The sequence below is a fragment of the Mytilus galloprovincialis genome, chromosome 10 (genome assembly GCF_965363235.1).
Source record: "Mytilus galloprovincialis chromosome 10, xbMytGall1.hap1.1, whole genome shotgun sequence".
Lineage (NCBI taxonomy): Eukaryota > Metazoa > Mollusca > Bivalvia > Mytilida > Mytilidae > Mytilus > Mytilus galloprovincialis.
In genome coordinates, this window is record NC_134847.1 from 91,153,246 (window position 1) to 91,169,243 (window position 15,998).

The window sequence follows — 15,998 nt, forward strand, 5'->3', positions numbered from 1 at the left end:
GAGCCACGCGCATCAAATAAACTAAAAATTCGTACTGACAAAGCAAACAACACAACGACGTACAGAGTACAGAGCAACATCAATATTAACAAATATGGCCACACCAATTGAATTCCTTGTTCGACGGACCCGCCCGCATCCGGAAATGTAATCGTGTCCATTTCCCGCACCGTTATTTTGTAAATATTATGAAAAGATACTTTCACTTGTTTTTATAATCACAGTCTAACCTGTATTTATAACGATTTTAAACATATAAGCACCCAAGTACACTGTGTCAATGTCTGTGATAATATTTAATTCAGCATGAAACCCATTTATCCCAAATGGGAGTGCTCCGTAATAAATATATATAACAGAAGAAATTACCTGTACATAACAAAACATTGATTTCCTTCCCCCTTACTTATATTCCCTATCAAAATATGTTCGTTGTTAGTAATAAACTTCAAAGAACTTCTGAAAGAAATGCCTTCAACTGCATGCTGGCGATACAAAACTATCCATACCCTCTGCATGTTAATGCACCTGTCCTGATTGATTTAGGGGCCTGTCGTTCAGCAGTTAGATATCGTTCGTTGATGTTCATAAAAATTATTTGGTATTTTCCCGTTTCTATCTATATAAATTAGATCGTTGGTTTTCCTGTTCGAATTGTGTACACTTATAATTTTGTGGTCCCTAATAGCTTGCTGTTTGGTCTGGGTCAAAGCCCTGCCGTACGTACTATGACCTGTATTTGTTATTATCAGGTTGGGAACAATCCTCCCTCAGACAGGGCACATATGGGGTCATTTTACTGTTATAAAAAAGAAATACCAAGGATTTGCGTAGTGTTACTATACAAATCCTTTGAAAAACTCGAAAAAAAAAATACTTTAAAAAAGAGGAGAAATACATCATATTTTAAGCAACATTACTATTCTTAAAGAGGGGTCCACTTATTTTGAATAATATGAAAGTAAATATGTTAACATGGCCTACGCCCAGGTTTATTACATGTTTTGACCATTTAATACGAGATAGATGTATAGTTCTTTGGGAAAATAAGCTCTTTTGTACTAAGTTTTATTTACAAAAAATATATTGTAACTTATACTGACCCCTCATAAAAAGATATTTATAAAATTGAGGGATCATTGTTCCCAACCTGATTATGACTTGAATGGAGAATTGTCTCATTAATTGGCACACATACATATACAAAATCTTATTATTCAATTATTTATTGGTGAACAGGGAAAAATACTTCATAAATTAAAGAAATGTCAAAGTGCAAGTGATAAATCAAGTTTTAATACTGTCAAAACCTACTATTTTATGTTTACAAAAAAAAAAATATAATCGCTCGCCTTTACTTTTCAAGCTTCGCCTCAAAAATTTGCAAATAAAATATTTTTTTATTAAAATTTTCAAATCGCTCGCTCGCCCCAATTTTTGGAGTCCAAAAATCCGTAAAACAAGAATTTAAATTGGTGTGGCCTATAAACCAAAGAACAACACAACACGAACCAAGATGATACACAATGTGTTTTGATTATGTTCAGTCATTTCATTTGATATTTTTGGAGTGTCGTTCTATGATACACTATTGTTTCACGTAAGGTTGAAGGTTTGATACCATAAAAACTGTAAACCCGCTTCAAATTTTTGCAACTGTCCTAAGTCAGGAATTTGATGTTCAGTAGTTGTCGTTTGTTGATGTGGTTCAAAGGGGTTTCTGTTTTTTTTATTCTTTTAATAAAGATTGGACCGTTGGTTTTCCCGTTTGAACAGTTTTACACTAAGACATTTTTGGGGACCTTTATAGCTTGCTGTTCGGTGTAGGCCAAGGCACGGTGTTGAAAACCTACCTATAATGGTTTACTTTTAAATTTTTTGGCTTGGATTGAGAGTGGTCTCTTTGGCACTCATGTCACATCTTATATCTATATATCATAGTGACAAACATTTTCAATAAACAAATCATCCTGAAATTTATCTTCATTTAAATCATTGATATTCCAATGGGCAATATAAGTTTACTTAGTTTGTAATTCATTCATGTGTAATAAAATTGAGAATGGAAATGGGGAATGTGTCAAAGAGACAACAACCCGACCAAATAAAAAACAACAGCAGAGGGTCAACAACAGGTCTTCAATGTAGCGAGAAATTCCCGCACCCGGAGGCGTCCTTCAGCTGGCCCCTGAACAAATATATACTAGTCCAGTGATAATGAACGCCATACTAATTTCCAAATTGTACACAAGAAACTAAAATTAAAATAATACAAGACTAACAAAGGCTAGAGGCTCCTGATTTGGGACATTCGCAAAAATGCGGCGGGGTTAAACATGTTTGTGAAATCTGAACCCTCCCCCTATACCTCTAACCAATGTAGAAAAGTAAACGTATAACAATACGCTTATTAAAATTCAGTTCAAGAGAAGTCCGAGTCTGATGTCAGAAGATGTAACCAAAGAAAATAAACAAAATGACAATAATACATAAATAACAACAGACTACTAGCAGTTAACTGACATGCCAGCTCCAGACTTCAATTAAACTGACTGAAAGATTATGATTTCATCATATGAACATCAGGCACAATCCTTCCCGTTAGGGGTTTAGTATCATACCATCATAACATATATGAGAAGAACATAACCCGTGTCATGCCAACAACTGTTTTTAGAATAAATGTGTTTAGTTCCGATGCAAAGACCTTAGTGACTCAATATTAACGCCAAAATATGCAATCTTTAATGACCTGACAACAGTATCGTAATTATATCCCTTCTTAATAAGTCTATTCAAAGGTTTTGTAAGTTTCTGAGATGAATACTGACACCTTTGTGCTTTATAAAGAATATTTCCGTAAAAAAATTGGATGTGAAATACCTGAACGTATTAGAAGTCTGCATGTGTAATGTATATTTTCCAACTTCGTTTAGCTATCAAAATAATAATTAAATATAGGTTTGGGTTTTTTTTTAAGTTAACACTTAAAAATGAGTTTCAAACATAGGACAAGAGAAGAAAATCTGAATTTTTCTGTTTCAAACATAGGAAGAAAATTTTATTTTGTCTGTTTCTTGAGATGTGTGCTAATTTCATGTATCATTAACATTAATAGCAATACTTTTAAAAGTGTAAATTACAAAACAGAAAAATAATAGTATAGAAGACAAAACATAGAAAACAAAAAGTTAAGAACACGAACCCCACTAAAAATTCTGAGTGATTTCAGGTGCTCCAGAAGGTAAGCAAATCATGTGTAACATGTGGCACCCGTCGTGTTGCTTATATTTGTTATTCTCGTGGGATTTTGTCTGATGCTTGGTCGTTTCTGTGTGTGTTACATTGTAGTGTTGTATCGTTGTTCTCCTCTTATATTTAATGCGTTTCCCTCAGTTTTAGTTTGTTACCCCGATTTTGTTTTTTGTCCATGGATTTATGAGTTTGAACAGCGGTATACTACTGTTGCCTTTATTTATGATATTACAAATCCGTTAGGTCACATTCGTGAACACGGAAGGGTATTGTAGTTACGACATTGGGCGAGTATCTGATAACATCTGTGAAACGGTTATTCCATAACGGTCAACCAACTCGTATGGCGTCCGTACAAATTTACGAAGGGATGATTTCAACTTCACCATTTTAAACTTTAGTTTCTTGAGCTTCCATGGAAGCAGCAATATCATGGTCGAAAATATCGTATCAGTTGGGAGATATATACCCCATATGCGGACACTGCTGTGATGTTGCTTCATAGAAATGGAAAGTTCATAATTGGGAAGCTGAAATCCTTTCTAAGTCGTTCAGTTTTTTTTTTTCAACCAATCCTCATTGTCAATTTCTTGATGTAAGTTAAGATGAAATGAGGCAGACTAAACTGTATCTATAGTATCCTATATCTCTATTTCGATGGGATAGATTCGTTCAACATAGTTACCAAATTTTGTATTATTTAGTGAGAACAATGTACTGTACTTTCTAGTTATTTTTTCTCCGTCAAATCTATAACAGAATTATCGTCCAAGTTTACTGATAAGTTGGTTAAATCTTATTTCGATTGGATCACCAATTGTAAGCATTATAATGTTGTTGATTTTAATAGTTATAGGGGATTTTGTTTTCATTGTGCATGAAGGTTTTCATTATTTTGACGACCGCAGGAGTGGTTATTTCTTAAGTTGCCTTTTGGTGTTTTACTTGTAGAGTTATGTACTCATAATAAGGTTCAAGTCCCAATGTTTTCCAGATTCTGACGAAGCATGTTTTTGCTGATTGGTTAAAATGTGTGCCATTTCAGCCTAACTACTGTTTACTTTACCTTTAACGTCATGTTAGCCCTGGCATTGGTTCTTATTACAAATATCAAAACTACTTTATTTACTCCCTCGTTTCACTCCTCCGAAAATAAATTTTGTCTTAACTATATATCGTAGAAGAAATACCAAACACAGTATAGGGTTGTGCGTTCGCTACAAGATCGCCTTTTAATTCAACATGTTCAACATAAATATATACAATAGTCATACATAAATGAATCAATATTTACCATACACAAGTCGAATAGAAACGATAAGGTAACATATAAAAAGGGTGGGAGGGTTGGGAATAGTATACCAAACTAACCTAGTCCTTACTATCTTGTAACGAGCGTCGCATTGGTCAAACACACCTCAAATCTTCCTTATATACTGACTGCCAAAATCGTCCGTGCAGAAAGGAATTCAATGGGTAATACCCCATCTCATTTAAATATAGAAAGACCGTTATATATATGAAACATGTAGCCGTAAAGAAATGTATTTATTTACTCCCTCGTTTCACTCCTCCGAAAATAAATTTTGTCTTAACTATATATCGTAGAAGAAATACCAAACACAGTATAGGGTTGTGCGTTCGCTACAAGATCGCATGGCAAAGGGGGTTATGTAAATATATAAAAATATATATAAATTATACTAATTTCTCTGCAAATGGGTAAAGCTTACATGGTGTTTGTGTGCCAATTTATACTGTAAAAATATGCTTCATGAAAAAATAACTGATGAAGAGACTTTTTGTTAAATAAGACCTCCCAGTAAATTGCACAACGGCAATTTAATGACAACAATTATATTTTAAAAACGCCAGTGTTAAAAATTTTTAAACACTAATTGTCATATTTCTTGTTTTTGGCAGCAGCTTTCGAACTTTCTACTTTATCTGTAAGGAGCCGATTACAGAGCCTTCATCGAAAAATAACTATGATTCCTGAATTTTTCAAAATCTTTCCAGTAGCATCTGTCTGTTGTAGTACACGTATCTATAAAATACATGAGAATAATAAATAATAACGTTTCAATAAAAGAAGAGCCCTTGATTGACTATATATACATGTATATATATTAACTATACTTATAAAATCCTAATACGATCAGATATCTGCATAGATAGAAATTAACTATAATTAGATCGGTATCAGTAAAGTTCATCAGTACGAAGTATTTATATGAAACCATACACGTCTTCATGCACGTTATCCATATACTAGAGAGGATACAGTAGCTCTCTCTAAAGGAGTATAGTCCTCAAAATATTTATTTGTGACAATAAATCTTCATGCAAAATATACATAAACTAGAGAAAATTCCTCTTTAAAGGAGTACAGACTGTCAGTCCTCCTCGAAATATTGATATGTGACCGAACGTCTTCGTGCAAATTATCATTATACTAGAGAGTACAGTCTCCTCTTTTAAAGGAGTACAGTAAGAAATTATATGTATTAAATTTATATTATTGAAATTATATTAACAATGCGTCTTCATGAAAATTATTCATATACTACAGAGTACAGTCCTTACTTTTGGCGTGCAGTCCTCTTAATATCTATAAGTGACCATGCGTCTTCATGCAAATTAAACATATACTAGAGAGTGCAGTCCTCTCTTTTGGAGTGCAGTCCTGATTTAAATATATACAAGTAAACATGCGTCTTCATGCAAATTATTCGTATATTAGAGAGTGCAGTCCCCTCTTTTGGCGTGCAGTCCTCTAAATATCTATAAGTAACCATGCGTCTTCATGCAAATTAAACATATACTAGAGAGTGCAGTCCTCTCTTTTGGAGTGCAGTCCTCCTTTAAATATGTATAAGTAGACATGCGTCTTCATGCAACTTATTCATATACTAGAGAGTGTAGTCCTCTCTTTTGGAGTGCAGTCCTCCTTTAAGTATCTATAAGTAACCATGCGTCTTCATGCAAATTATTCATATATTAGAGAGTACAGTTCTCTCTTAAGGAGTGCAGTCCTCCTTTAAATATCTATAAGTAAACATGCGTCTTCATGCAAATTATTCATATACTAGAGATTGCAGTCCCCTCTTTTGGAGTGCAGTCCTCCTTTAAATATTTATAAGTAACCATGCGTCTTCATGCAAATTATCCATATACTAGAGAGTACAGTCCTCTCTGAAGGAGTACAGTCCTCCTTACAATATTAATATGTAAACGTATACATGTATTCAAGCAAATTATCGATATACTAGAGAGTACAGTCCTCTCTAAAGGTGTACAGTTCTACTTAAAATGTTTATATGTAACTATATTACTTCATATAAATTAAACATATACTAGAGAGCAGAGTCCTCTCTTTAGGAGTGCAGTCCTCCTTTAAGTATCTATAAGTAACCATGCGTCTTCATGCAAATTATTTAAATACTAGAGAGTACAGTTCTCTCTTAAGGAGTGCAGTCCTCTTTTAAATATCTATAAGTAAACATGCGTCTTCATGCAAATTATTCATATACTAGAGAGTGCAGTCCCCTCTTTGGAGTGCAGTCCTCCTTTAAATATTTATAAGTAACCATGCGTCTTCATGCAAATTATCCATATACTAGAGAGTACAGTCCTCTCTGAAGGAGTACAGTCCTCCTTACAATATTAATATGTAAACGTATACATGTATTCAAGCAAATTATCGATATACCAGAGAGTACAGTCCTCTCTAAAGGTGTACAGTTCTACTTAAAATATTTATATGTAACTAAATTTCTTCGTGCAAATTAAACATATACTAGAGAGCAGTCCTCCTTTAAGTATCTATAAGTAACCATGCGTCTTCATGCAAATTATCCATATACTAGAGAGTACACTACAGTCCCCTCTTTAGGAGTGCAGTCCTCCTTTAAATATCTATAAGTAACCAAGCGTCTTCATGCAAATTATCCATATACTAAAGAGTACAGTCCTCTCTGAAGGAGTAAAGTTCTCCTTAAAATATTTATATTATTTAGCCATACGTCTTCATGCAAATTATTCATATACTGAAGAATACAATCCTCTCTAAAAGATAACAGTTCTCCTTTAACTATTTATACGTGACCAAGCGTCTTCATGCAAACTATCTAATACTAAAGAATACAGTCTTCTCTAAAGAAGTATAGTTCTCTTTAAAATATTTATATGTAACCATACGTTTTCATTCCAATAATCCATATATCAGAGAGTACAGTCCTCCTTCAAATTTCCATATCAGTACATCATTACGTAACAACGTTTTCATAAAATAAATCATAATATTATAGGGTCAATTCTGAAAACTATTACCCCAAATGAAGCAGATGTAGATTTCGGTACTTACAACGTACCTTTAGCTTTACAATAAATAATATGGTTAATAGTTTTGTAGATAATATGAACTGGTGCTACCTCAGGGTTCTACAAACAAATTCAAATCAAAAGACCAAACAAATGCAACAGAGTCAGGTGTCCAGTAAAGCAGATAAAATTGTTTGACCTTGTAGTTAATACTACTTTGCAAAAACGTCCCACGTAAAAGGTCACGGGATTTCTTTTAAAAAAATATATATATATATATATACAAAATGTTAAAATTTTCATCCTATCATCAAAATCAAAGATTTTTCTGAAAAATTAAATAAATCTGCTTCCTCGTTAAATTCTCTTAGTACCCAAGATCAGATAAATCTATATTATGTTTTAAAAATGTCTTTTAATAGGAGAATGCAAGTGCTTGTAATTTGGCTTCATACTGCTGAATTTGTGATATACTAACTACATTTGTATATCTAGGTTAACAAATGTAGCCTCCGTTTTTCTCCTTAACTAGAAACAATTGCTTCTAAAACTCATTGTGTAGTAAAAATGAAAGTTTAGTACAATATATACAAATTTATCACATATCTATCCGTCGTCTAAATAAACTATTACTTTTATATCCTTAGATAACCAGTATTTTTTTGTTTTTTTTTTTTTGTTTTTGTTTTTGTATCAACATGATCAATTAGAATTAGTAAATTATACTCAACTTGCTCAATAACTGTCTCAAGGGTTTTGGAACGTCACTGTGGTAGGCTGTCTTCTCTAAAGCTGGACTGAAACGGGACAGTACTAGGCAATATGTTCTGGCAAATTGCCGTTGAAACTAACAACGTTGTATCCTTGTCCAAAGCTGAACTGAAAGCCGTTGAACGGTGCTCTGGGATCTAACCATCTACCAACCATGTTTTTCTGCTCTCTTTAAGAGGGCCCTAGCAATGAAGTCCTTTAAATCAAAAATTATGGCGATGTGAAGTAAATACACCATACGTAGAACCTGCTCAATCAGTATAAGTGTGACTGTTAAGATGAAAATAGCTTTCTGTATCTGACATATCCAAGATGGCGAATAGTATACCAAACTAACCTAGTCCTTACTATCTTGTAACGAGTGTCGCATTGGTCAAACACACCTCAAATCTTCCTTATATACTGACTGCCAAAATCGTCCGTGCAGAAAGGAATTCAATGGGTAATACCCCATCTCATTTAAATATAGAAAGACCGTTATATATATGAAACATGTAGCCGTAAAGAAATGTATATCATATAACAATAAAACCACACTTAAGTAAAGTTCCTCATGGACTATCAGTGGGTACATCATCATGATTATTGCATTGGATGGAATAGATAGTCCAGTCTCAAATACACATGTACATCATACAGATATAAGAAGATGTGGAATAAGTGCGACGATGCTCCATGTAACAATTTGTAAAAGTAAACCGTAATAAGTCAAAGTACAGTCTTCGATATGGAGCCTTGGCTCCCATCAAACTATGTTGTTCCCCAAAAATAACTAGTTTAAAACAATTTAAAGGGGGAAACCAACGTTCTAAACTATAAACACCACTAGAAAAACTTATAAAGTAAATCAACAAACTTTTAACGAGAAATACTGAACATTAGATTCCTGACTTATCTAATCAGATAATGTAATGACTTATGTAAAAAAATAGTGTAATGGACATGTGTAATTTTTTATTATCAGCCTTTGTTTTATAATCACCTCTTCGTAGCATCTAGGTAAATCGGTTTCCGTCTGATCTTTGCGGTCTCAGTAATTTGTGGAATAGTTTATTCACAGAGGAAGATGCTCTCAATCATCCCTTCGTAAATTTACAAACGCCATCACGAGTTGGTTGACCGTTATAGAATAACAGTTTCCCAAATGATATCGGATATGGTCCTTACATCGTAACTACAATCCCCTTCTTTCCTTTCATGAATGTGACCTACCGAATTAGACTATTCGTGGGGTTCGTGTTGCTTATCAGTGGCGGATCCAGAAGTTTTCATAAGTGGGGGCCCACTGACTGACCTAAGAGGGGGCCCGCTCCAGTCACGCTTCAGTGATTCCCTAAATAAGCAACCAAATTTTTTCCCAAAAAGGGGGGGCCCGCCCCCCCCCCCCCTAAATCCGCCTCTGCTTATTGTTTGGTTTTTCTATGTTGCATCATGTGTATTATTGTTTGTCTGTTTTATTTTTAGCCATGACGTTGTCGTTATCTTTTCTTTTTTCTTTTTAACTCACTTTAGGTGAAAGTGATAAAACTGATACAAAATCAAAGACAGCATAAAGAAGTTAAACAGGGAAAAATTGGAGGTCCTGATCTCATAATTAACAAGTTTTTAAAGGTATGGTCGAACTCTAATTATAATTCTGACATCAATTTCTAGTACGATACTAAATTCAGAAAAAAATCCGGAATATTTCTTCATTTACATCAATTTATTAATCTTATGACCCAATTGATTGTGTGAACTAAGAAGGTATAAGCATAACAAGCTGTCTTTAAAAGTTGGATACCTCAACATAACAGAGCTTTTCTTGAAAAAAATGATTTCTTATGTTCAAATTAAGGTGGTTTTAGAAGAAAAATAATACAGAACTGTAGATTAATACGGAACATATCATACAAAATTGATTTAATGAAAGAAAAAAATCCGTCAGAGTAGACTATGTAGACAGAATTACAGGTTAGACAGATTAAGACAGTCAACAAAACAGACTAGAGGTCTTGGGTCAGGAACAATGATATGCGTATCTTTACATCCTCAATAACCAAACATACCACCCACTTTGACACTGGTTTACTGGCGTGGCATTGATATTTCAAATGATTGGAGGGAGCTTTAAATGCATGCAGAGGATTTATCATACTTGTATTTTTTTTTTGTTGCTTTGAATTGCAAGGCAAGTCTCCAATTCAAAAAATAAAGACCCTAACGAGTGTCTTGGAAGTCGAAATATGGTCACAAATGTTAGACCTCCGAACGGCAGAAATCTTCAACGTGGTTCTCCGTTATGCCGTGCGTCATGGACAAGTACGGAGCCACGTCCGTTTAAATAGAAACTTATTAAAGAATCTACCTTTATGAACCCTTGCAACAACTGTAGGCGGCTTGTAGCAAGGATAAGTTACTTTCTCTATTCAATAGAGTGCTGAACACCAATATATAGTACTGAACCAGTCCATGTTTTATATGTATCATAAAATTAATCAGTGATGTAGTACCCATAACGCAACATTCGAACTCTTCACCTATAACCTGACATGCATTGATCGTATATTGACATTTAATGATTGCAACGATTATTTATATTGCAACTGTATTTTTTGTATGAATTGCTGTATCACCTAAATAAACCCTGGTGAGTTTCCTATATTGTTCTTGTATTATTAAGTATATGCTCGGATTACAACACTCTCATTTTCCCGTGTAAGTCGATTTATCCAGGATCGTTAACCGGGGTGGCCTCCATTATATGATCTATACACTAAAATAAGGTTCAGTCCACCTTTATCTACATGTATTGTCGAAATGCGCATCTGGTGCAAGAAAATTGGTACCGTTAATTTTATTACTACCACTGGGTCGATGCCTCTGCTGGTGGACTATTAGTCCCTGAGGGTATCACCAGCCCAGTAGCCAGTACTTCGGTACTGGCATGAAAATACGGATTTTTTGTGTTGTTAAAATTTGCTGTTACAAAATATTAGAAATTATTATAAATTAAGGAATGTATCTCCCTCATGCAAAGCTCTGATTCCTTTCACGGATTTAGCTATACTTTTTGGATCTTTTGGATTATAGCTCTTCATCTTTTATATAAGCTTTGGATTTCAAATATTTTGGCCACGAGCATCACTGAAGAGACATGTATTGTCGAAATGCGCATCTGGTGCAAGAAAATTGGTACCGTTAATTTTATTATCTACTTTTGAAAATGCCTGTGCCAAGTCGAGAATATGACAGTTTTTTCCGTTCGTTTGATGTGTTTTATTATTTGATGTTACCCTTGATTGAGGACTATTCGAATTTTCCTCCTAGAAATTTTGTGATTTGACTTTTAAAATTTTTAACATTTCGCGTCCTGAATTTTCGTAAAATACATAACACTTGCTTTTTAAACACAAGTGTCGAAAATGTAAAAGTTTGATGAACTAACTTCAAAAATTGTATGGATTTCAAGATTAATGCAAAAAAAATGCTCTAATTTGATTGGTAGGAAAAACTCAGGTTGAAGTATTGACTACAACACGTGGGATGGAGTACTTTAATAACACAAAACCATTGTCAAATGTTAAAAGCTGCCGCGATGAATATTATTGCATAACAAGAACTTTTAACTTATTAGAATATTAAATATTCCTTAGTTGTCTGGAGACTGTCTGTTGAAATGTGTTTGTATTGACTTTATGCAGACATTTATAGGCAGGCGTCGACAAGAATAAAGGCAATACACGACCTTAAAAAAGCGACCTTAAAAAAGCGTGTCGCTTAATTATTTCTCGGTGTTCAATACGACTTACTGGGTACTGGCTATGTGCAGAGTAACGGATAATACATCTATTTCTCGGTGTTCAATACGACTTACTGGGTACTGGCTATGTGCAGAGTAACGGATAATACATCTATTTCTCGGTGTTCAATACGACTTACTGGGTACTGGCTATGTGCAGAGTAACGGATAATACATCCAACCGCAACTCTTGAGATATGTGCCCCAAGGCCATACAGGTATGGTCATTTGTCTTCTTACCAGCAGTAAAACGTTGACAAAGTGAGGCGCCTGGTCAGAACCCGATGCCTCGTGTTTAAATTGATTTAAAGAATACTTTCAACAATTCTTTGATGAGTCCGTAGCTAGCCAGTTGCAAAATAGTAAAATCTTATTTTTCTGTAGCAATCAAAATTTCACCGATCGTCATCCCAGATGGTCTCTTTGACTAGACCGTAAAAATGCATGCACTCGTCCTAAACATGCACGACATATTTGCCACTGGATGTTTACACACCAACAGTCTAATCAATCTATTAAGATGAACGATCTTGAAACAACAGAAAGACATCAGAGTTAACTTAGCTTTCTCAATAATTCATCTATTTATAAATGAACAACTTGAGAAATGTTTGGTTCAAAGCATGCCTTCCGATCTGTAAATGATAGCGCTAAACTTTATAATTATATTATAGTGATATTCGATACTTCCTTCAATTTGAGGTAAGTTTATGTATTGAAAATGTATACTTCTTGATAGGTAATAAGTCCTGCTAATTAAATACATGGGTTATTATTCTCACAACCAGTCGCGAATATTCCCTCACACGATAAGTGCAATATTATGATTATATTTCACTCACTAACCAAGTAACATATAAGATATACTGAACGCCGAGGAAAATTCAAAACAGAAAGTCCCAAATCAAATGGCTAAATTAAAAGCTCCTAATCACATCAAACGAATGGATAACAACTGTCATATTCCTCACTTGGTACAGGCATTTTCTAATGTAGAAAATGGCTGATTGAACCTGGTTTTAAGGTTGCTTTACATTGCATTTTTATAACAGTTGCATTAAATTTACTACATATTGACAACGATGCGTGAACAAAACAACGACATAATTCTAGTAGATAAAAATGTCAAGTATACAGCAATCAACATTGTTTTACAATCTTGATCATTAAAAAACCAAACAAATATGTAACAAAGACGGTTTGTGATTTTCCTGTATGCATGAGGCGGTGCTTATGTATCGAGTCATTGTGCTATTTTAAAACTTGTTCCATTTCTTGTCATGCATGTTTTGCTTTGTGCTTGACAAACGTATGCTTTTTAATGTTTCTTTGTTACACATATGACGTGGTTCTGTACTTACACATCCCGTCTTTGTGTTGTACTTTGGCAGATTAATGTCATATTGGGTTTGAATGACAGGACGAACAAAAACTAAACGCAATTCAACTTTAAGAATTAAATATTTCTAACCTACCATCCTCGCCTATCGCTTTCCCTTGTTTTGGTTTTTATTTGTGCAAGTCAAATCCGCTCATAAACGACTGCAAGTTTGAATTGGGTAGATCAACTTTGACTCGAACGTAGAGTCCAGTTTGAATATTATCTATGCATGTAAAATTCACTCGTTAACGACTGGAAGTATGAATTGGCTATATCAACATTGAGGCCAATGTGAATCGTGCGTATGACCTGTGAATGTAAACGGCACAGTTCGAGATATACATTAATTTTGTCGGCCAAAGCTTCAAAATATTAGTCTTGAGGTTGCATTTCTGTAAATATTGACAATGTAATTTGATTTCTCTAATTTACCATTTGATCTGCTTTTACGGCCAAAACTGAATCACTTTTAATATGAAGATGTGAAAAAAATCTTTATTGTAGAATTATAAGTGCGTATGCACTACAATTTTTTTCAAAGGTTAAAATATAGGGCTGTGCGGATATTTTCAAAGTTTATGTGCCCTGAACTCTTCAGTCTTTAGCCATACATCTTTGAATGAACGTAAATAAGAAGTTAACCTTTCCATCCTGCCGGTTGTCTACATGCTTATTGTGTATTTCTTCTGAAAAATGTCATTATGTTTAAGAGAAACACAAAAGAAGGGCATACAGGAAAAATCATTAGGTAATATGAAAGACCAAAATTTAATAATAGAACAATATTAGGTCCGAGACCACAATTGTCGTCCCTTGATTTTCTTCGTTGTTCACGAATATAGTCCCTAGTGGTGACAGTGGGTTACTTGCCATTAATTTGTATACCCCTTCCAAATTTATTTCTCCATGTTTAATGCCTCAAATTGCAAAGAAGGGGATGAAATTACACTGTAAAAAAAAATGGGTCCAGAATTTTAAAGGAAAGTAGTGATTTGGTCCAACTGAAAAAGGTTGAAAATTAGCACTTCGGAAGCTGTCAAAAGATTTCAAGACGCCCTAAACATAAAATTGTCCATATTTTGAGTTAGAGCCGATGAAGTTTTCTATAATTTTGATATAATTTGTCCCAAAAGTAGTACAACACACTGTAAAAGTTTCTTTGAGAAAGCGCAGGTGGGATTTTTTTAATTTTCATTTATGTTCTAAAAGAAATGCACTACGAAATAATTGTGTTCTCGGACTAATAGCGGAATTGTTAAGTATTGAGTCACGTTACATGTAACAAAGAAAGTTGAGGTACCACGGACAAAGCAAATATGTAAAATATCGCAAACAACACAGCAATGAGGGGATGCATAAGTACAGAGACACGTCAGTGATATTTTTGTAAAGAAGACGATAGATAAATAATAGCGCTCCCGACGAACTGTGTTTGTAGGTTGCTACCTGCTCAAGAATGCCATCTTTATTTCCGCACCTTGCAGTTCCCTTAAGGTGCTAAAATTGAACGCGCTTGGCTTGACGATGAATGATAATATCGTCTTCACTTTCTGCATCAAAATCCTTGACTATGCTTGTCTGGTACACGTAGCCACCTCTATTTGACAGGAAAGCTTGGAAACCTGTCATGACCGAGTTGAATAGGTCCATCGAACGAGTGTAAAGCGATCTTTAATCAAAATTGGATCGGTCAAGTTGTGTGCCATTTGCTCTATTCCGCAGTACGGGCATACTAAGGCTGAAGCAGGTACGGCGCCACGGTTTTTTTATTGCATCAGAAGTTCGTCAATCTCGCTTAACAAAGCCGACAAACCCGTTGCGAGTGACGCCACATATGGCCGGGCTTTGTCTGGTTGCACAGTTGGTATGTCTGAAGCGCTGATCTTCCACTCGATGGGAACTGTCCCTTACCTTGCCAGCAGTACTATGTCCTATTGCGACTGCCCAGTCATGCCGAGCCTTTTTTCAGCTGCCCTGTCGCTGATATTAACCCTGCGATTATCAACCCCGCCACCTACAGGGTAAGACATACCATCAGCCTGTGCACCGGACTTTGAATGTTTGCCCATGGCCTGGTCAATACCTACATGGGCAACATACTTTGATTGTTTGACCGTTGCCGTCTCGAGGTTTCAATGGGCGACAACAGGCTGTACATTGGGTGCCACCACAACATCAACCACCTCTTCCTCAGTCGTGTCTGCAATTAAAAATATGTTCGTGGTATAATTGACATGTTGATGATTTATACAGACACAAAGGGAAAGCGGTGACCCGTTGTCATTTGCAACAACAGATTACTTGCATGAATCCAGACTTGTATTGAAATGTGTTGATCTGCAGTTGTGCTATTGACATTTACATTTAAACAAAGCATGCTAAATTACAAACCTCTTGGGGACACTGACCACCTCCCTCTTGACGACTGGACTGTGTCTGCTTAAGAGATATTGTATATAATTTTATAATTTGTTTTGTAATACCGAT